This window comes from Platichthys flesus, chromosome 24 (assembly GCF_949316205.1).
Source record: "Platichthys flesus chromosome 24, fPlaFle2.1, whole genome shotgun sequence".
NCBI classification, from domain to species: domain Eukaryota; kingdom Metazoa; phylum Chordata; class Actinopteri; order Pleuronectiformes; family Pleuronectidae; genus Platichthys; species Platichthys flesus.
In genome coordinates this window covers 7206023-7229975 of record NC_084968.1, presented here as the reverse complement: position 1 = coordinate 7229975, position 23953 = coordinate 7206023, and the positions used below count along the sequence as shown (strand labels likewise).

At 45.5% G+C, this 23953-nt stretch overlaps 1 protein-coding gene across 8 annotated transcripts in view; it reads left to right on the top strand.

Moving 5' to 3' along the window:
• LOC133950355 (nuclear factor 1 B-type-like) overlaps positions 1-23953 on the top strand; it is a 62433-nt gene that overhangs the window by 5660 nt on the left and 32820 nt on the right. The gene's annotated exons all lie outside the window — the stretch shown is intronic.

The window sequence follows — 23953 nt, the reverse complement described above, 5'->3', positions numbered from 1 at the left end:
TGAATAACCTTTAAGCATTCATAAATATTTGCATTCAATTTCAATTGTAATTTCTTTAATTATATGAAAGATATGTTGTAATGTGAGCGAATGGAAACCTTTCTTTTCTTTTTAGTCTTTGTGAAATCTGAATTGTGTTTTTTTTCAGCAAAGTGTGAAATACGAGGTTGAAAAAAACAACAATCCTGGTGCTGGAATAGTATTTGACACAAGCACAATTTCCCGAACTATGGTTTCATTTTCAGAATTGAATTGTCCTAAATAATTTTTTGGGCATCAACATGGAGCGAAAAGAATCCTGCATACTCATGATGTCGAGGCATATTCTGAGCACATGAGGTGATGTCCGACACGGACAATTCGAGCCCAAGTCTATCACAGGACATTCTTTTTATCCTCCAAAATATACATTTTAAGCCACTATTTGATGTCAGGAACACAAGTTTTATTCTGATATTAAGGAGGAGAGGAAAAAAAGACAAATATTGGACAAATTCTACACAAAAAAACAGCATAAAGATAGATGATGAATTACCTAATCGATGCTGCTTTATAATTCTTTATTTACACATCAGATCTAGATCTTTTTTTGTATGAACTAAAGGCCCCTTGAACCAAACATTCAAAATGATTATTTTTGCTTCCTATAAAACAGGGTTATTGCAGCACATAAATAAATATCAGTCATTCATGTCTTTTAGTTTTAACTTCCTCCCTTAATCTCTTGTCACCATAGGAATCCCCTCCAATCGTATTCCTCTGTGAGATTCCCCCTCCGTAAAATCTGTCGCAGCAACACTGAACAACCACCAGTGCTCTGCCATTGAGGGAGACACGGTGCTATAGCTAGCTCATTGTCATCAAACCTTGAGCGCCATTTTGTGTTTGATAAGTGCCAGGGAAAGCAGAAGGCACAGCACAGAGACAATAATGGTTGCCACTGGCACCGGGGTTGGCATCAGACCCTCTTTTGTGTCTTTTGTCGGATGCCACCACCGCTTCCCTGGTTTGCATCTGCTGCATTTTTGAACTGTTCAGCACCAACATGAGAACGCTTCTATCGTGCCGTTTTTTTTCTTTCTTTCATAATACGCACAATTTGGACAGTAAGTTAGCGCTCGCCTTTTACGCTACAGACGATATTTCACCAGCCTTTATTTAGGAAAATGTGTTCGCTCAGGAGGAAGGGCATATTATTGGCAAGAAGATTCATTTTCGCGTTTTAAATGGATGGCAAACATACTGTTCTCATTCAACATCGCATCGCACATCACAGCGATTATCACCGAAACCTTGGCAAATACAAAATAGCATTCTTTTACCGGGATCGCAGTGAAAGCGATCCTTTTTTTCCCCGTCTCCTTTTCCGTTTTTTGCAAGCCACAGCGTCTTTCTCCTTTCTCCAAGTTACCAGGCAGTGCCCACTTCCAGACAATGCAGCCATATTGTGTGGTAGCGTGCGGCATGGCGCCATTTTGTTTTGCACCATGCCAGGGAGGCAGGCAACTCACCAGTAATGGTTGTTAGAGGTTTGGAGGTTGGCATCAAACCCTCTTTGTCTGCCTGCAGCGTGCCTTTGATTCGTTGGTTGGCATCCGCAATGCAGTGGGCACGTTGGAAAGTTTTTTAGACAGTGGCAGAATGGAAGCTGCCGCCTTTGTTCTGCTGCAACTGCACGAAACAAACAAACACACAATCGAACACAGAGAAAGTGGTAAACAGCTTTGGCCGAAATCAAACCTGCTGTTTGTGCGAGGTGCTGGAAAAAAATAAAAGCTCCCCAGCTTTGGTTTCAAAATTGTTCTCCCTGCTCTCTGGCACCTCTGCTGTGTTGTGTAATTAGATAGCTTAAAATATGTTCCTGCCCTCCATGACAGATTTCTTTCTTGTTCTTTTTTTTCCGTGGCAAAAATCAAAAAGTTCCGGGCACATTTGTCCCCGATCCTGGTGAGCTGCTGCTGCCTGAGAAAGGTCGGCGGGTTGGCAGCGAGTGCGCGGGTTGAATTTAGAGAGGGCACTCAGCCCCCTTGTTCTGGGGCACAGACGCATTTAGCCAGGCCGGGCTGTAGCACCCATGTATATGCCCAGATGAATGCCCGCTGGGAAGTAGGCTGGGGGCTGGGAGTGGGGGTTGTGGCATCCATTGTGCCAACTGGCTGCCTGTGTTCAATACAGGGCCTTGGCTTCTCACACACACACATCTACGCCCACACATACACACACACACTGCCGTTGAACACTGCCGTTGCCGTTTTTTTCTTTAACGGATAAAACAAGGGGTTCCATTCTTTTTTTTTTAAATCATTGCCTCTGCCCACTGGATTCATATTTTGCATATCCAGTTTGACAGATTGATGGAATAGCTGTAACAAGGCATGAAGATAATCGTCCTGTTAGGACATGTCAGAGCACTGTGGGCCTCGCTTGAATCAGCTTTTAGCTGCTCGTCACTATTCCTACGAAAAATGAAAGAATGTAGGCATTGTTCTTACTGAAAAATCTCGGATCTGCTTATTTAATTGTCCTGTTCTCGTTACACATGCGCACAATTAATAAAATATGAGGATAAAATACAAAAAATTAAATAATCAATCATGTCATCAGATTTACAGGAATCTTGGTCTTAAACAACCTCAGCTATAAATTAGTTTAGAAAACAAGGGGTGGTAGGAGGTGGTATTAGGAAATACAAATCATTTCAAGCATATTGAGTTGAAAGGGGATTACCTCATAACCAGTGACAGAAAGGGAATGTCCAATGGCAGACTGCAGAAGTCAAGGTCAAGCAGCGATGCCATTACTCTGGTGCTGAAAGTTAACACGGCCGTAAAACATCATCACCTTGACCCCTGCCCCCAGCCTCCCATCGGTAACGCAACTTTTCACTTTTCCTTTTTTCACACTGTCATGATAGTTGTGCAAATGGATGGATTACCCCTGCGTACATGCTGCCCCGTTAATGGAGACCCTGTTTTACGAGTTAATCTTTGGCCCCCGGGTCATGACCTTTGCAAAGAGATGTGGCCGGGTGTCCTCTGAAGTTTAATTGAGCAAATCAGATCAGTGAAAACGCACCGTCGTGGGCACAGGGCACGTGGAGGAGAGGGACTTTTTTGGCCTGGGGGGAATGGCGGTCAGTGGAGGGAGGCTTAAGCCCCCTTGTTGACCTCTACAATCGGGGTCAAACCACGGCCGTCGCAGTATTACCGGTGGTCTCTTGGCAACAGTTTTTACTCCTCTCTCCCGCCACTCCTGGTCTGGCTGGTGGTCCCTTGGTTCGCTGGCCTAAGTGAGGGGGAGTATTCACCAGTGACCCCATGCACCACCCCACACCCACATATCCTCACTCCCCTCTCCGATCCCTCAGGCTGAAAAGTCTGGCTGGTCCCTATCTTCTAGACTGGCGTGTGGTAGCTGTTTGCATCTCGTTTTCCGCCCGGCTGCCTCAGAGTCTTTGGTCAGGCGGCCAGTGGCAGAGGCCTGACCTTCTGGGTCACAGTGGAGGCCTGTGACTAAGCACAACATCTATCCCTCCCTCCCTGCATCCCCTTATCCTCCTCTGCCATCAGGAATCACCCCTGCGGCACACAGCCCGGCCAAATGACTCTCTCACTCCTTCTCGCTCGCAGTCTCTTTTCTTCTCCCACTGCCCGGCTTTCCCCTCACGTTCCAGACTCCGACCATGACAGCTGTCCCAAGGCCCAGGCGCTTGGCCAGAGAAATAGCAGCTGGGTTTGTGCCAGAAGTGTGAAACAAAACTTGTTGTAAGCACACAGCGTTAAGGACGCTACTGTTTGCCTCCTCTCTATTTTGGTAAAGTCAAGTTCAGCTTCCTTTAAATTTGAAGGTTGTTTTTTTTCAAGTGAGATTATATTGGGAAAGAAAATGTCAGGGATGGCTTTCAAAAGCTGAGTGGAATTTTATTCACGGACATAAATTTTAAGCGTGTACGTTCAGAGCAGATTCAGCGGGACTGTAAAATAAAAAACCCTGGGAAAAACCTTAACCGATGACTCCGGAGCCATATAGAAAAAACTCTTCAGAGTGAACTGCACAACCTTGTGCTTAGCTACCATTCTGGCTCCCTTATTAGTATGCAATAGAGCCTGCGGTGTCTGGCTACCTCTCTCTCAGAGCCATAACCTATCGAACACATTCTCTCAATCTAATCCACTTAGAACTCCCTCCCAGCTTCACCGCTTGCCTTATTGATTTCCGCTTCCCACTAAATGTCTTCCCGGTCCTTTTTCTCTTAACCCGGGAGCTATTTATGTTTTGCAGTGATCTTTCATTCTTGCTTACTTCTTGCTTTCTTCCTCGCCTCTTCTTCTTTCCTATCTCTATTTCTCTTTCTCTCTGTCGCTCTCGCTCATGCTCTCTATTTCTTTATTTCGCTCCTCCTTTTTTTCCTCTCTCTTTCTTTCTTGCGTCAGTTCTTTCTGTCTGAAGGCCTTCGCCTCCTCCCCGGGATCTTTGGTTGTTTGTGATCTTCATCTGACTTTCCTCTGCCTTCTTCTTTCTCCCCTCCTGCTCCTTCTCAAACACCAACCTGGGTGCAGTGCATCCAGGTTGCCTGGCTCAGTGTGAAGCTTGTGTTATTAGCAGCGGGGTTTTGCTCGAGCAAATACCTCAAGGCTTAAACAGGCCGTGTTACCTCCTTAGCCCTCTTTTGTGTGCCATGTGTACATAAATCTCCATGGAAACAAGGCAACTCGGAGCAGAGGCCACTGAGAAATGTGGATGCTTTCTTTCTCTGCAAAATTTACAACTCTCTTTTTGCCCGGCTGCAGTGTATTTAATTCGCTTGTGTCACAGTTTGCACTGTTGCATCCGTCAAAAAAAAGGAGACGAGACCTTTCTCCGGCATTCTGAGGCTCGGGCATTGTGTCCAAAAGGGCTTTTCTTGTGTGTTTCAGCAGGAGACTCGGTTTTGCGTCGTTGTCTACACTGCAGTTTGTGTCATTAGTCTATGGTTAAGATCTCAGCTCCACCACACTTTCCCAGGCTTTTGGGGAGGACCCCAAATGCATTTCAAATCCCCCTGAGGCCACTTGACTGGAGGACCGGCACCTCCCACTCCTCGCAGATAGATTCCCCACCCCCACCCTGTCTGCCGGTCCTCCCAAATGAAGACAAATGGGTACATTCACCCCCTATCCCAGGCACTACACTGTACCTCACTGTCCTGCCTTTACAAAGCAGGCTCTCCCTGCTGCCGGAGTTTCTCCATCCAGTTGCTCCCCTCTCTTCACTTTAACATCACACAAGAGTTGCCGCTAGAAAAACGTTATGTTAGTGAGCAGGGTCTTTAGTGGAAACAAGGATTTAATTACAGACGAGAAAAAGTTAGTTTTTTTCAGATTGAGGATTCATCTCTTTTTTTTCACATCGCGTTTTTTTTTGCAACTCATCCTGGAGAGAAAAGCACCCTCAAGTGCAAGACTGAGACTTTCATGTAAAAAGCCATTCCCCCCTACCCAGGAAGAAGGCTTGTTAGGAACCAATGAAGGGGAGAACAAAATGAGAAGGGGTAGTTGGTGGGGTGTGATGGGGAACTTTGGGCAGGGACAGACAATCAGAGTGGTTGCCCAGGAGACACTAACTTCTGTGTGCAGCACCCCCCGCCCCGCTCTGCCCCATCAAAGTCTTTTCAGTCCAGACAGGGCCGATCAGTGGCCCAGAGTGATGGTTGTCTCTTCTTTTGTCCGCGGGTACAGTACGTCTCATCGCTGTTGGCTCGACGAGACCTGAGCGGGACAGCGAGAGAGAGAGAGAAAGGCCTGGCAGTGCAGCACGAAATGTACTTTTTGGGTGGGCGCGTTGCAGTTTTGTAGGGGTTGGGGGGGTTGTCGTTGAATCCCCAGAGGAGTTCTCCCCAATGTCAGTGCAGCGGGTCAAAGTAGGGATGTTGCGTCTGGATCTTGGGAATGGCCTGCTCGGGGACGGATTCATCAGCGCCCCATTGAGTTGTCAAAGCGAGCTAAAGGGTTTCCACTCCTCCCTCGCATATGTCAGGTCCATGTCTCAAAAAACGCCCCCAAATTTAGAAACCAACTCTCGATCAGCAGAAGATGCCATAATATTTCCAAGTTTGTAAGAAATGTTATCGAAGCAGTAGAAAAGGCAAGTCGGATAAGAAAATCAGGCATTTACATTTTTAGCACTGACAAACATGTTGTCGTTTACGAAAAGCAACCTTGGGGCTGTGTGTGATTAAAGTGAGCTGTATAGAGGGAGTGGCAGGAGGAGAGGAAATATGGACACCATGTTGATTGGAACAGCATGGAAATCTCATATCTCAGGAATCCCAAACCAGCAGATGTTACAGATTTTCTACACAAGCACTTCCTCCATTGTGACAGAGAGATTTGGTTCTCACACTGCGTCTTTAAATCCAGGCATTAAAACAACAACATGATGGAGTGAATAAATGGAAAAATTGTGGATTGCACCTTTTCCAAATTTCCGCCCGTTGAAGATTTCACGTGAAGAAATGAGGCAGACATTCCACAGCAAATGAAAATTGCTGGGAATGAAAATTTTAGATTTTTACACATGTTGAATTGAGCTCAATCTAACAGCACTTCCCTTTTGCGTTGACTTCTTTCATTACATTAAGGCTACATCCATACTGCTACTTGATATTTTTCTTTATGGCGTAGCCTTTGCTGATTCGTCAGGCTCCTATCACAGGACCCGCTTCCGGGAGGAAACAGCCGGCTTCGTCCTCGGCTATCATTGCAGAGCGCAACATGGATAATCGATTAAAGCATTGCTGACCCTGTTGTCATTGTTAACAGCTGTTGTGCAGTCAAATTCAGCATTTAACAGCGACATAACTTCTTACATGTGTAGGAGTCAATCTGCAACTATCAATTGAATGCTTTGCGTTTACATTTAGTTTTCACATTAAATCTTTGTTTATAATAAAGCAAACCGATGTAGTATAAAAGTAAACCTTTTGCCAAAGTTTGCGCTGTTGAAGTTTGTCACAGAGATAATCTGTATGATTTAACACTGATCCCTATTGCCATGACTAATCTCATTGGATTTAGATATTTTGATTTTTTTTTATCTAGTGGGAAACACTTTTCTGATTTAGCAATGATGAAATAGTTTGGCCTCCGAAACTGGACAATCAAATCCAGTGCTGTCTGGATCTTGTGATTAAAATCTGCAGCAGCACCAGCAGGATGGTTAATGAAGCCCATTACTTTTACTGGGGCAAGAACAGGCCTTGTTACCACGGTGTCTTCTGAAAAGCCTATATGATCGCACTCCAGATAGCTAGAGTTCTTTTCAAATTGCCCCAACTCTCTCAGCTGGCACCAGGCTGCAGCTGGTAGTTTGAGCTGCGCCGACTTCTTTGAAAAACTCTTCACATTTTTTTTTTTACATGCAACACATGGGGACACGTGTTTACACTCATATACGCCCAGATACACGTGCATGCAGAAAAACAAAATCATGAAGTCATTTACTGCACACACGCTGCAGATTATTGCTCACTTCAGCTCAAAAGGACTACATTTAGATTCTATGAACCGCAGACCCGCAACAACAGCGGTGCTCGGGCGTCTGGCGGGCATAAAAAAACTGAAAGTGCGAGCTGCTTTAAAAGCTTGTTCCGGATTTACCATGTCAAGATTGTAATTAGGCCTCCAACATGTGCTCAGACCTACAACCCACAATTACACTGTGGATTCTTACCAAAAAATAACTCTACTCCACCATCTCTCTCTTAAAACGCCTACATTACCAGGGAGGTTTGGCCAACGAGGGGTCAGCAGGCTATAACAGTCACTAGCTCTTTTGTTGTCCCACTGATGCCTGTCTAATAAAACTCAGAATTTGAACTGGGACCAGAAGGGCCGTGATGTAATCGTTGATCTTCCCTCATTGTTTTCACAGAGTTGTTTGCAACCTGTGGTCTGGGATTTCTACTGGCTTAACAGAGCTTTTTAAGCAGTTATGATAATGGCCCCAGTTGACCTACAGATGGCTAAATGAGTAATGCTCAAACTCATCATCTCTTATGGGATCCCAGCTGAGTCTGCGTGGTGTTTCCCAAGGACATCTTTATCTGCTTATGCAGCTCTGTTTTACAAACTATTAGATGCTCACTAGACATTTTCTCTCCCCCTTTTTTTTTTCTGTAAAACCACTGGCTGTAACTTGGTTTGCCATGTGTGTCTTGTTAAGGGCAGTTATGACAAATGGCAGCAGCTGTACAAACTAATCTCTCTGTTGCTTTCACACATGGCGCCCAATTAACAATGGACCACTGTGGGGCCCTAATCCACGGTGCAGCCATCCTCTGGTCCCGCTTGCCGAGCCAACTGCCCCAGGAGACTCTTTTACCCTGCGCTCCTGCTCGCCAGCCTCTAACTCCATTCGGATTGGAGGTGGCGAAGGCCACAAGGCGTTGGTGGAAACACGGTAGTCCCCTTGTTTGTCTCCGTGCTGACAATCCTGGTTCCCGACGCTAAAGAGCCTGGGTTTTATTTGTCACTTAGGAGTTCACTGGGATTAGGTTGCAGCCTTGAGAGTGTGTACGGTACATTTGAGCGTTTGGACTCAGAGGATCACATGCACATATGAGCTCACCCGCATTCAGCTCTAGAGAATGCACTAAAACTCATGCATGCAGCTGATAGATTTAGCAAAGCGAGGGGCTCAACAGGTGGGTTTGCATTTGAATGTATGTGTGATGTAGCTTTCCTGTCAGTGTGCATATTTCCAGTAGTTGCACGATGATAAACTGCTGTTTCTTTGGGCCTTGTATACCTTGATGCATTGTGTGATGCACATTAAGTGTGTGGGAGAGAGCATTCACTCCCACCTGCAGTCTTATAGGATCATTTACAATAAGAAGACAGGGGGATGTTCACCCACACTCTTTACTAAAAAACAAATCCATGCACTTTTCCATGATAGGTTTCAATGTGGGAAGTCCTCCTCTCTGCCCAAAAGTGCGTCATGAGTGCTTTTCACAGCCCTGCTAAAATTCCATTTTAGATCCAACTGATAACACCAAAGTGGAAATAATGCAATTTTCAAGCTGTCACTTGGATGCAAACCAGTGTGAATTGCTGTTTCCTTCTTATTCTTCACTCTGATGCACAAACAGGAGCCTGACACTCCAAAGAAGAGTGCTGAAGGGCCGATGGCCACCAGGAAAACGGTGCGGGGCCCCTGCCAATTCTATGACATGAATGAGACAAACGGATGAAGGAAAATGAAAATGGTTGGGGTGTGAGCTCTGGCAGGCAGTGCGAAACCAGTGCCAACTATTATGAATGGGAAACCGCTGCTGAGCTAATGAAAAAAAAAAAGAGAAAGAAGAAAAGATCTCAGTTTTTTCATCCGCCATCCAAGAATAATTAACTGCGTGCAGGCTTTCTGGTGAGGGTGGAGAAAGCCACGAGACACTTGACTTGTGTCTCGCTGTGCAGGAGGACAGTGAGACACAAAGACGGGGGAGAAACAGAAGCAAAAAAAGTTGTGTTATTGGGGACAGAGGGGAGGGGTTACTGGTTGCTATCTATAAGGAGGGCAGGTGAACCCAAAAGTGGAGTAAAAACTGAAAATATCAAGATGTGTTTCTTTAACACTGTGACTTTATCAAAGAAAATAAATAAAAGCGCCTAAAGTCAGATTTAACATAAGGATGTTAAATTTGAATTGTTTGTAGATAACATAAATATAACATAAAATAAATATAAAACCGTTTAATACACTCTGTTACCCAGAAATATACAAAATGATTGTTGACATACCTTATCACATCTCTCTTTAGTATTTATAATTATATATCCTAATTTTAATATTATATCAATTTAAATATATATGCAATGCACATATCTCAGGGCGTGTGTTGACAGGTCATTAGGAATATGCAGCAATTATCATGTATTATAATGTAGTTCTGATGTGAATAGTTGGTGACTCGTCGACAGAAAAAACTATTTCAGTTTAAAAATCTAAAAATGTTCAACAGAATTGCTTATTTTTCAGTTTTTTAATCTTTAGAAATCAAATTCTCTTAAGCCTGTTGGTCAGAGATATCTTCATGGGCTCTGGGAAATTACGATGGGTATTTTCACTATTTTCTTTGGAAGTAGCATTTAAAACAAAATTAAGTAATTTAATCCATAATGTAATTAATAACTCGCTAATCCTGTACCATACTGTACCATACTGTCCCATAGTGTCTGTATCTCTTACAGCCTTTTGTTACAGTGTTTAGAAAGGATGACACGATGGAAAGATCAGAATGTGTGCCAGATGTACATACCATATATAGGACCTGACAAGGGTACAGGGTAGGACACCAGGCCGAGGCGCTGTATATAACATGTGCCCTTTCACGTACACCACATCCCATAGTGATAAGAACTATATGTACTGTATGTAAAGTAAAGAAAAGAACAACTGTTAATGAAGCCCGATGGCCCCGAGCTTCATGGGCCCAGACAGTTTTATACTTGAAGAGGTACATAGGGTATTTATCTGAGTTAGAGGGTATAATTAACCAACTCACAATATAAAGTCTTGTGTTATAAAGCGCTATATATATAGCAATTTTAAATGCATGCAGGGTTCAACTTTGAGCTCGCAGTATTCGGGTCCTCGGGTCCGTTCAATTGCTTTTTTTGTATCTGAAGAGGCCCAAAGGCGCAGAAATGTATTTTAATCCATTATCGACTCCCGCTCCAGCCAAGAACATCGTTTTTGTTTTACCGTTAAACCTTTTCTTAATCGGCATCTTGTGTGCCACGAACATCACCCCCGCGCCGACAAAGCTCTCACTGTTTGGAGGCAAACGCTCAAAACAAAAAAAAGTGGTTTCCCCATTATGGCAATCAAAGCAGTGTTATCAGCGATCAACATGTTCTCACCCGGAGACAGAGAGAAGAATGCCCCATTGACTGATACTGCCTGCGAGGCCGGTCGCGCTGATCTCCTAAAGAAAAGACCAGTGTCGCTGGCAGACCCCCCTCCACAAAACTACACCCCCACCCCCCCACTATTTGCCTTCTTCCCTCTATATATGTCTCAATACATGGGGGGGATCCTAGAAAGGGGGCGAGCTGCAGAGGGCTGTATGTGTGTATGTGTGTGTGTGTGTGTGTGTGTCTGTGTGCGTGTATTGTCGAGGGGCTGCCGGGCGACTCTGTCCCATGCTGGCCGTGTGAGGGCGGAGGAGGAGGGTGGCTGGGGAGCTGAAAAGACGGAGCCGTCACCTGCCAGACTGCTGGAATGTTAATGCCGTGGCTCTGATAATTGGATTTTGTACACACCGTCTGTGAGGAACGTCCAGCAACTTTCCCCCTCTTATTGTTCAGCCCCGGCCCGGACCCTCAATAGGGCTTGTCTATGTTTATATAAGCACTCACGTCTCAATAAAGACTGTTTACAATGTGTGTGTGTGTGTGTGTGTGTGTGAATGTGAGTGTGAGTGTGTGTCACAGTGAAATTGTGTGCAACAGGGCAACTGAAAACGAGAGCAGGAGTGTGCAAGACTTGGCAAATATCAAACATATTAAGAGATTTGTTTGGTCTTAAAAAGGATTTTGCAGATTTTAGGGGTGTTGCAGTAAGAGCTTGTGTACACTTGGATTAAATATTTTTTTCTCCACAATTGTACACTGAGACTTCACAAAGACTAATTCTTCGCCAACTGTTCAGTCCGCCACATTAGCGCCGTGTCCCGCACGCCCTGAACGCCGTGGCACAGTCGAAGGTAGGCACACCCACTCTGAGGTCAAAGGTGAGGAGGAAGGCGCTCCCCGTGGGCGGAATGTGTGCGAGGCGTACATGATCTGGGATCATTAGGGAAGTTATGGCTCTTGTTTGCGTCGGGTGGGGAGGGGTGGGGGGCTGGAATCGGGCCGGGAGCTGTGACGCACTGGTTTCCCTCTCCATGGCCTCCCATGCTATTTCCACCCAGGCTGCAGCGGCTTGAGCTGGTTAAACGTCTCGGCTGCACTGACCTAAATTCCACATATTCACCTCAGAAGACCCTTAGCCAACCGACCGTTTTTTCTCCCCTCGTCCCTATAGTCTTCCTATGCAATGAGCGTGTGCTTCATATGTATAAATGTTCCTTCCTGTACATAAGGAAGCGCCTTTTGAAAAAAAGAATAAAAGTCATCATGCTCCCAGCTGTAATCCCTCCGAGTAGAACTGCTTGAAACAATGACAGAGGGTTTTCGTTTGGCAGAGAGACCTGTTGTGGTTAGATAAACAGCTTCTAATTGCATTTAATCTGTGTTAAAGTAAGGCATTTGACACAATTACTTTGGTATGTTTACCAAGCAGCTGTTGTGTGGATCTCTCTCTCAGATTGAAATGGATTTGGTTCACCTCGCTGGTTTTGTGGGAAAATAAGATGGTAGGCGCTCCATTAACTTATGCATGGATTCAACAGTTAGGAAAATGGCAGCATAAAGTCTATTTAGTTAGGGTACGATTTTATTTAAATTAAATTTACAGGAGCCTGATTTTCCTGTTGTTAAGGGATTTCTTTTTCAAAACCCGTTCTTAATCATAGATCATCACCGACAGTATATTATTTAGGAGCAGCCTTATTCTTTTATGTCCAATTAAACTGAAACCAGGAGCATTTTACAAAGAGATTAGTTTTCAAAGTGTGCAATGGGATAAAATACAATCTGCTGTTGGCGCGTGAGAAAGCATGACTCTGTCTGTGCGGCCCTCCGTGTTTATCCACTTTTCCCTTTAACCTGGCAGTAGTGCACTGTTGCATAAACAACGGTCTGGGCAGCCACCTTTGGGCTATTGTAGCCCTTCCACGGGCCTGAACTCTGGCCAAAAGGATGTTGTTGCAGGAGACTGTGCCGCGGCCAAAACATACGAGCCAACCAGAGGCCTCCGTTCCAGGAGGCGAGCGCTACACTGGACGATACCCAAAGATAGTGGTGTTTGACATTACTAAGAGTGCCGCAGAAGGAGCTAGACTTTGAAATTCAAACAGAGAGCGATGATTTGGCCGCCACCTCTAAGAATGAAACTTTGCTCGCTGCGAATGCCACAAACAAAATGACACTCGAGTCACATTATTGGTACAGGGCGCTTGTGCCTGTGTGATTCGACACGCCGCCTGTGTTTAGTATCCGTAATGAGGTGTTGCAAAATGCATGCTCTCTGCATATCTCGCTCGACTCACCCACCACCTGTATAAACAACAGTGGTGTTGCGAAACAGTTCCAGGGAAAGGCGCTTCCAGGGCTTGTTGTCAGAATGAGGTCAGCGAACACTACTCTTTCTTTCTCCTTCTCTCTCTCTCTCTCTGTCTCTCTCTTTCTCCCTCATTTTCTCACTGCCTCTCTCGCTCTTTACTTGTTCTTCTAGAGCACAGGAGGAATAAGGCCACCAGATCAACCTCAAGGCATCTGCACACATTCACTGTGCATGTGTGTCGCCGGCTGTAGAGGCTCAGTTATTTCCATCAGGGACAAACATAATATTTTCCTTCATATCCAGAAATAATTTTTGTCATGTTTTGGTTCAGGATTATTTTTATAAGCGTGTAAATTTATATTTTGAATCACATATTGAACTTTCCAGGAAACTGACCATCTGAAGTTGTAATACACTGAATGTGCTTGAGCAATATTTTAATTACCATAGCAGTTGGAGAATCTGTTCAATTCCACTTGTATGTTTTCTTAGTTGGTAACGAGGAACAGGAGGTTGCTCTATTTGAATTGCCTCATCATGACATCATCTGACCCCCGCCGTCGTTTTACTGCGCAGTCGCACAAGAAAGCGCGCTTTGAGACCAAAGAGGGGTGCAAGCGTATCGTATGCTCGAAGTTGAGGAAGCAGCTCAAAGCGCCACCCCAACGCCAAATGCTCCCAGAGGCCCGCTGGTGGACCGCTCCGTGTCTGGGACACTGTAACAGGATCTCCAGAGAGGAGCACAAAATGGGCGCTTTGTGTCTCAAGATTTGTCCAGCCAAAACCAGATAAGGAAACCCAACAAGGGTGAGCCGAAGGAGCAAACCTCTGCGACTTGAGCAAATAACCTTTATCTAGGCCACTCAGCCAGATAGGGCCCACAGCATCGGTAGCCTAATGACCAGCGACGACATAAGCGGTGTCGTATGTGATAAAGAGAAGGTTAACATGGTTATTCTGAGTAGTCGAATTCTTTTATGTAATGATTATTTTCAAGGGGGCTGTTTGTGTTAATGGATCGATCGCCTGATTATTAGTGTTGTGTTTATTAAAGGTCTAGGGTTTATTCCTCATATGGTCATATCTGCTCAAGTATCCTTGGGAAGGAAGCTTAACCTTTCTCGTCTTTAGTGTGTGACTTGTTTAACCAGGGAGTTTTTGATGATAACAGGAGTTCCTGCACGTTTTATTTCTTGAACGCAAAGACCTGAACCCTGCTGGTGCGAGTGAACAAGCATTTTATTTGGCCGATCCCACACTCTGATTGCAGCAGTGACCCGATGGAGCCCAATCCACATGGCAGTCGTAACAAGGCCTGTGCATGCCTCCTCCCCATTACTGTGGCCAGCACCCTGGGGCTGTGTGTCGGTCTCCCTCTGCCCACATCTCCCCTACACGGCCCAAAAAGAAAAAACCATCAATGGGAAGAGGTGGGGGGGAAAAACAGGACCAGATCGCTACATGGACCATATGTGTCGGCGAGACCACAAAATGCTGAAGCCATTACTTGGCCCATTCTAGCGAAATTGAAAGCAGGAGCCAGCATCAACAGCAGCAGCAGCAACAATAGCTAGTTTTGGCTGGGTGCATGGGGGCAGTGTCAGGAAAGCCCAGTCAGATGGTAGTGCTCACGCTGACTTGTTGACGGCAGCAGGCTGCCGACGGCTGATGTCTTGTTGTCATAGCACCAGCTCCTCCCTCTCACGACCCTGAGTGATGACGCTCGTCTGCTCCTCTCTGTTTCAACTTTGGAAATGCGTCTGCATGTGTGGTTATGAACACCCCCACCCCCCCTGTACGGGCCAACAGATCCTGGCTAATGCTTCAATTTTGCATGATGCTATATTTTAAGGATTTGGATTCAAAATTGTTTGGTTTTATGAAGAATAAACATCTAATTTTTAATTATTAGACCCGGGCGGGACCGTACCCAGCCAGTGTTTTCTCCCAACAACTAATGGAAGCTGAGCAGACGTAAGATTACATTACATGAGCTGAAAACTTTTTATGCAACGCTGTCTCATGTTCATCTTATATTAATGATGAAACATTTGTCCTGCTGCCGTGTCATTGTAAGCTGCAACACTACTCTTGCACTCTGCGTTTTTTTAAAAGGGCCGGCATGAACAGTATCCTCTTGGCGTTTGTTTGCTGCCCCCGGTATCCAGCTTCTCTTATACCTTCATGCTGCCATATGTCTTGAAGAAACCACATGCAACTAACGCATTAGTTCAGGGTATAGCGTTACACGCGGCACACATCTTGCATTGTGATTGTTGGTGATTTATGTGCAAGCTGATTTTAGAAATTTTTTTTGCTAAGTTTAAAAAAGTTTCTGAGGGGGTCAAAAATTATTTTCTCATGAGAAATACAGATATTATTAGCGAGGACTTGTTCTTCTTTGCGTGTTCTTTTCGTTCCTTGCACTGTCTTTGTCTTCATATTAGAATATGTGTTTTTTCTTCCACGCTCGGCCGAATTCCTTTCAGCTGAGTTATCCGTGGTGGCTCACGCACTCAACTCTGCCTGTCTGGTGCCACCGGGTTTTAAGTATCATCTCAAGGCACTCTGCTGTAAAGGGAACATTTACTGGGAAAATACCCCCACTGAAGCCCCTGAAGGTGGGATCCCATGCGGCCGTGTATGTAATCTTTTCTATGTATTTCTTTTGGTCGTACGACGGCGGGGTGTTCGAAGGATAAGGGCTCATGGAGAAGACTTATCTTCAAGCGCGCGTCTGTCATCTGCTGCTGCAGACAGAGTGCTCTTTCATTCGCTCCAGTGAAAGAGGGTTCACAGAGATTTAAGGGCCAGCATTGTTTGTGCTCCGCGATGCTTAATCACTTTTGATTGGACACCATATTAAAACTTGGGCTCTAGGCGAGAGAGAGAGAGGCTCCGCGTCTAAAACAAGGAGCCCGTCCTCTGCAAAAAGGGGGCGGCGCGGCCTCGCGGGGGTGGATGACGGGGACAAAAGACATAATGAGAGAGCGATGCCAAAGAGACAGAGGAGATGAGGAGAGATGAGAGAGGAGGTCTTCAGTAAAAGTTAATGCCAAAGTTACCAACAATTATTCTTGCGTCAGACTTAAAAGTGGATGTAAGTTGTATAAACATGACCTTATGCATCTTTGCTTCCCATGTGCCATCTTGCCCAAGCTCAAGGAGTAAGATGGCGGCTTATTCCTAAAGCACTTCATTTTCTCACACCCCCCCCCCCCCCCGCACTCCATTTCACTGCAGCGCTGATTACACATAGTGTTTACATATTCCATAGAGCACAGTGACAGAGATAAACCTCTCCTGATGCTTATCCCCTGGCCACAATGTGGAAACCACTAAGATATAATGTAAACCAAACGTCGCAGCAGCCCTTTCATGTCTCAAGTGCGAGTTCTGCGTGCTGAGCGAGAATTTTGCGAGCCCGGCTTTAAGTGGAATTGGCTAAATTGGAGTTAAAGCCATCACACGTTTTTCCCCCTTTTAATGAGTAAGTGCATTTTCACATGGTAGCACTGAAATACTTGTGTGGAGGTACTTGAAGGCCCTCGAAGGTCTCCCAGATTTAGCACTGTTGATTTTCTTTTCTTTTTTTTCACAAAATAAACATTACATTCACTTTAACCAGCTCATCTCTCTTGATGATTGGTCATGGAAAGTCTGAGTAGCTCGCTCGGGTGAAGAGGAGCATTTGACACACATAGCTCGGAGTTTGGGGATTGAATATTTGTGGCGAGGGACGTGCATTTGATAAGAAATGTGATTAATGATCCACACATCAGCAAAAGGCGGGAACGCTCTCCCCACAAAGTAGGTTGGGGGGATTATACAGAGGGGCTGTACTTGGAGGACTTCTTCTTGGCATTAATTGGCCTGTCTCTCCTGTGGCTGCAAGTATCACTGTCACTTTTCCTCAGCCCACTGCGATCTGGGCATGTTATCACTCTTGAGGTCCTTTGCAGTAAATGTGTCACGGGGAAATTGCACTGCTCTAAAAATACCCTCGCATGTGCATTTCCCATCGTCTAACATTTGAGTTGCTGAGCGTCTCCGGCTGCCGCCAAGAGTAAAATCCAACTGCTTAAATCATCAAGGCACGAAACGCTTTGAGGCCGGCTCGTTTGTTTTCTTCCATTCAGGTTTGTGCTCGTGAGGTGATCTGCATCGACGACAACAAGCTCCACGGCCTTAACATTAAGTTTATTCCACAGGTTCCCCCACAGTTCCTCCCGTAGCACCTGCACCACACCCTTTTCTTATGAAGTGCCGGCGGGATCGAGAGCGCTTGCGGCAGGACTGCTGCTCAGTATGCAGAACCCGCTATCAGGACACACAACCCACACACACGCTGTCATACTCTTAAAGCTGTATTTACCAAACAGCCTGTACTAGAGTTGCCAAGGTTAACAAGGGGAAATGAGGCTGCTGTCTTCATTAATGAGAAGTGCTCTGTCAAGTCGAGCCGGTTTGTAATGTACCCTCAGATACTCTTTGTTGGAACGACTCCACGACCTAATAACTCTATAAAATGCCTCTCATTGTGCTACACGCTTCAACCTCAGTCATTTTCATCAACAAATGTGGGAAGGTGGTTAAGTCAGTATAAACTATGCGGACGTCGTCTCAGCCTTGACAGACTTGTTTTCTCTCGCAGCTCCGCTCCGGCTCTGAGTTGCATCCATAAATCTAAAACTAATCCACCAAGTGCGAACTCATCCCTCTTAATTTGTTTGCCCGCTTTACGTCCATGAAGATGTTCTCCAGTGACATCTAAGCCATCACATTGACAACCCCAAGTGGCTTCTAATACTCCGACTGATTCTTCTCTTGCGGCTGCTTTGAAGCTCCCTTTATTATGCTTGGCAAATTTGCTTTTCCTCCCTCCTCCTCCTCCTCATCCCCTTGTTTACGAAAGCGTCTCGATAAGGCGTTTCACGGCGCGCCATACTTGAACTTGCAGTCTTCCGCTCGGCCACTTGGGCAAAGCCGAGGCCTACTTTAATCAAGACATGAGAATGACCCACTTCATCTCTTGCTAATTTGTTTTGTTTTTTTATTGGAAAATAAGTGACTTTAAAGAAGTGTTTTTGCTGCCTTGTATAAGCTCATATCAAAGTAATATCTGTGCATTGAAGTAGGCTATGCAGACATAATTCCTCTGTGGCTTTCTGCTTCTACATATGCCAGAACCCGGTTTTCCACACTCTTGCGTGATAGCTTTGAATGTCTTTGCTTGGCTGTTTGTATGAAAGCCGGCCTAATCTGCTGTAAAACAGAGAAGTGGCCCTTTTACGAGGTGCTAATGGCCTCCTAATTCTTGGGGAAAGGCAAGTGACCAATTCATTCAGCCGAGCATTTACTACCTATTGCCCTTTGACCCCTCCGCTGACATGTTGATTTTACAGTCCTCAATGCTGTGCACCATCACATATGCAATTACCGTGCATGGCAGTGATTCATGGTCATGGAATCACCGTATTATAAAGAGCATGGATACATTATAGTGACATCTTTGTAATCTTATACAATTCAGCCATGAATTAGTCAGATCATCAAAGACATTATTAAATGTTATGCATTGCTTAAAGTGATTTTAAAAGTTACATGATTGAATCAGCACCTCTCTGGCACATATTTAACAACAACAATTAAAATAAGTTGTATTTATTGCAGTGCGATTTTACTAGATATTACAGTTTGTTTTCTGTGTACATGTGTCACTTCAAAAGCTTGTATATCTAACTATCCATATCATTCAATTAGCTAACAGCCTGTGCTCCCTTCTCTCCAGCAAGCCGCTTTACTGGGCCTTGTTGTCTTTATGGTTTCCTCCGGCGAAAACACGCGTAAACAGCGGTGGATAAAACGAGAGGTGATTTAGTGGCCTCGTCACAATGCGCCCTGCTCTGGCGGCCGCTTCCTACCTTTGTGTGGTCGAGGGCTCAGGGGTGCGGCAGCGGATACACGGCCCAGGTCCCGGCATGCTCCGAGGAGGGAAGGAAACCTGGTGTCAAAGGTGATCGTGAGCTGCTCCTGTTATCTGAGTAACAGACACTTTGCAGTGAGTGTCGCTGACCGTCAGTGCCTAAATGTGTTGTTGGGATACTATTAACTAGTTTTATTAATAGGTGTCACCACTTTTTTCAATTGCTACACATTTAAGTGTTCACAACAAAATGAAAGTAAAGCATTTGTCAAAGCGCCACAAACCAGAGTCCAGTACACACCATGTTGCGTGCGGACTACTGCATTCTGCTGCAGGCTTTCTTTCCCCTGCTCCTCTCCTCACAGGCCTCTCCTATAACCTTGAGAGAAGCCCGCGCAGGCCCCAAGTTCAACGAGTGCATGAGGCATATTTTCGCTGAGCGTGCTTGGACCGCCCCACTAAACCCCTCGACCCCCCCCCCCCCCCCTGTCCCTCCTCGCCATACATACAGCTTTTTTTTTCTTCTCCCCTCCTCCTAAAGAGGACTCCCTGTAGGCCTCGCCTTTCACAGTGCCTGTAAAGGAAATACATTATGTGTAAAAAGAATTCCATATGGTGTCATATGATCTGTGTAATTCTCTCTCAATTGATAGAAAAAAAGTCACCTTGTACGCACAATTCTGTCCTTTGTGAAAGGTTGTGCAGCCCCTGTACTGCATGCCCTGGCCTGTAACATTAAATCAACTTTTCTCTGAGTCTCCAACATGTTCTAGTCTACATGTATGACACATGTAATTATATTTGGAGGTTCTGCCCAAGTGCTTACACTAAACACACATGTGTTGTTTATTTATCACGGTTCAAAAAAACTGTTGAGCAGTCCAGCTCAACAGGGGAAACGCTGATAAGAAGACTTGCCACCTCCTTCTTCCTGTGGCTGACTTCAGCTGCCGTGGTTTACAGTGAGGCCTCCTGCCTTGGCTGAGGTGGAGAGTGTGTGGCAGTCCTACGGGTAGGCTGTTCCCAGGTGAGCCCATGCCAAGTTCAAGTGGCTTGGAGCATGCCCCGCACCGCGAATGGGAAGTGTTTCCTTCAGGGCTGCCAACCTCTGTGAGTGTAACAAGCCTGTTGTGCCGTCAGTGTCAGTGAAGAGACACTTTTTATTTTATTCAAGCAGGCCTCAAGGAGAATAAAAAAACTTAAGAGAGATGTAGATGTTTTGCCAAAAGGAGGATTATTCTTTCTTGTTCCCATGATGCAATTGTGGCTAGCATCAAGAGATTATGGTTTTATGGCCTTTGGACAATTTTCACACTGTATTCAGTGCATCTTTAGTGAACGGAAACAACTGAAATCCTCAAGTGTCCTCAGTTTGAAGACATTACATAATTTTGATGAATGAAAATATTGATTTAACTCAACACATTTTTCCAGTTATCAAAAAAAGTCCCCTATATGAATCGTTTTAGGACAGAATTTAGGATAAGTGAGCACAGAGAAAGATCCTGTTGAAGGACATCGGTAGAGGAGGAGTTCAGACAATGGAAAATCACTTGGAGGCAAATGTAATTTATGCAATTGACATCCTTGTAATATTTCTGTTAACATTTGTTTGCCTGGGAGGCACTGCTTCCCAGGCTTAGGAAAGGAAAAATGGAAACTCTTCACATGCATACGAGCACTTTTTTTGTGCCGCTTGCTGTTTGAACCAGCATCATTGAGGGGTGTGGGTGAGAATCGCTGCACAGAGACGACTTTTCCAGAAATATCAAACAAAGACAGCCCTGATTGCCCTATGTGCCTTCCTGAGTTGAACCAGGCAGAGCAGGACTCATCTCTCTCCTCATCCCTCCCTGCAGCACTCACCATAAACCCTATTGGCCCTCCCACACACCCCTGATCTGCAGCGAAAAAGCGTTCTCGCATCTCCGATAAAGTGAAAACAACATGCTTGAAAGAGTGGAAAGCATGATCTGTGGTAGCCGGCTGTGTAGCGGTTGTGAAGGCTCCAGCCGTGTGGCCCTGAGTGGACGAATCCTAGCTGGCTGAGGAAGTGGAGGAAGGAGGGCAGGGAGGGTCGTGCGGGTCGGGAAGAGATCTGCGTGCGGCTTACAGGGAAAAGGGGAATTCCTGTTCCTGTACTGAAAAGTGATGGAAAAAGTGACGGCGATCTCTCGCTCATGCCGCTCTATGTCAAAACAGCCGAGCCCTGCCGTCATCTGTGCAAATATTTCAAGAGATTATGGTTTGGGAGCCTCGTGGGAAAGGCTGAAGCCGAGCTCTGAGGACAGCCCGACTTAAAGTTGCTTTTAATAGAAAAGCCTTCCCTTTTTGACTTTATCAGAAAAAGAATGTAACCATTGAACCTCTATGTTCGGGGTACCTTCAGACAAACTGAAACCTGCCGTGTGAGTCACACTGAGAATATCTTTGTTCTACGCTCGACGAAACAAATGATCGTTACGTTCTTGTCCAAAATAGCAAAGGAAGACCAGGCTTGTCTTGCCTGAGGACACGTGCCTGCTTTGCGTACATTGTGTTCAATGTTACCTCAGTTTGCAATGCAAATTTGGTTTGTTACGTATCAGATAATATGGCCCCAGAACCCAGAGAAGCTGCCGATGTCACATGTGACCAAACACTGCAGCCGCGTCTTTAGATGCCATGCTTTGCTGCAACATTGTTTACGACTCTCAAACAACAGAATCTGAAATTAATTTAGCGCCTCCCCTCTTCCCACTGTAAACTGGTGCTGTGCAGCCAAACCACATGTTGTTATTGCTGCAGTGGCAGAGGGGGCTGCCCCAGCAGGCCTTACTAGCACAGAACAGATTTGCCCTGTGTTTTTGCCAGGAATGTGGAATAGAGCGCTCTCTCTCTGTGTGTGTCTCTCTCTGGCTGTTAATATCTTGCTTAGCATGCACTTAAGTATGATTTATAAATCACACACTTGTGGTGTGGCAGTGGGAATACTCTGTTAACCCTGAGAGATAAGATTTGCATTTTGATCTCCTGTAAGACCGGGATGTTTTGTCATGATTATACAGTGCTTTATTGCGGTAAGTGACGGGCTGCTGACTGCATTGAGTTTCTGGGTGTTTGTGTTTCAACTGTGCATGGGGGGCCTACAGCCACAAAGAGTAAAACCTGGCTTGCACCTTCACCGCTGTGCGTTGGATACCTCCAGACAGTTGGAGTATCCAAAAGGGGCTGAGGAGCTCCACTGTCTCTGGACCGCTGCCAACACTTTGACCTTGTGGCGGTCACTTCCTTTTGAATTATGTGAGAGCCTGTTTTATGATGCTGTTTTTTTTTTTTTAAATCTCCATATCTGACTATGCCTCACCAAACAGGCACTTACCTGGAGCAGTGAGAACCACCAATGCTTTTCTTTATAAGAGCAGTGGTTTTGTCAAATTACTCCTATAATTTCCCCTGTTGCTCTAAAAGCTTCACGCCCTGGTCTTGTGCCAGTGAAGAGACTCAAACTCCACTCCCTCAAGAAACCCTCTTGGCCCCGAGCCTTGATCCCCATGGATGCTTTGATTTGGGCCAGCTCCGACTGGGGGCCTCTGAAAGCCCTGTCTCCGGGCTCATTAACAGGAAAGGAGGGGTTTTACTGGCCATGCGGCAGGCAGCCGGCATTAAAAAACCACCAACAATCTTGCCTCCTACATCTGAAAGAGTCAAGGCCTAAAGAGTTAAAACATCTTTCCATCATTACTGCACTATTTGGGAGTTGGGAGTTCTGAAAAGTGTGGGCAATATTAGAAATTAGGCTCCACACTTTGCCAGGAGGTACAGTCCTAACCCATGTGGTGCATACGTAATATCTTATCCACATGTAGGCCAACACCTCAGCTCATTACTTGATCATATATGAAGCAGATGACAGATGAGGAGAAATGAGGATGCAGCAGCACAGTAGCCGGGATAGTAAAGAAGAAAGCTACAAAACTGCGTTCTTTTGCACCTGCTGCTTCATTCCCTACTGGAGTTGTAATGGCAAAAATAAACTGGCTCGACATCTGTTGGCAATGTCAGTAGTCTGTTTTTATGCTTGTAATGACACATTAAACTCTGTGGTTGATTCTCCCCCTTTCTCCACCCGATGTCCCGTTCCAGGGGAGCAGTGCCAGCAAAATCGTCTGAATGAGTGCACGCTTTGTTTTCTTTGTCTGTTTTGGGCCAAGATCTGGTCTTAGATGTGGTGGCATTCTATGATCGGATAAATCCTACCACGTCCCCAGTTTAAAGGTGTGGGCATGCGTGTGTGTGTGTGTGCGCTTCACCACTGCTCCCTTGGCAGAGCTCAGAGAGTGCAAACAGTGGCAATGGGTGGCAGGGATCCTTGGTGGCCTCTCGCCCAGCTGGAGTTGAGCCATTTCGCCCTGCGAGGGAGCACCCAGTCGCCCTGGCTTGGCCTGCTGCTCTCAGCCAGTGGGAACTCCTCTTGGCCGAGGCCTGACGCCTCCGTAAGCGCTGACAATCACTGACACATCACTGGCAGAGGACACGCAGACACAACATTACACAGGCCTTCAGTCAAAATGAAGTGGCCTTGCTTCTGCAGCTGAAATAAGACAAGAAAAAAGGAATAGAAATATTGACATTAAAAAAGAACGACACAGTGTAATAAGAGGTTGTCTTCTAATTTTTTTGTATTTACAAGATTTTCTTTTACAAATAGAATTTTGCTAGCATTGAGTTGTTGAGTGCAGTTGAATGTCCCTTGCCTGTTTGCTTCAGGGGTAAGGCTGCACGGCTATACGCGTGGTGGGTGCGAGATAAAGATGTAGGTGCCGTTGCAGTTGCTAACTG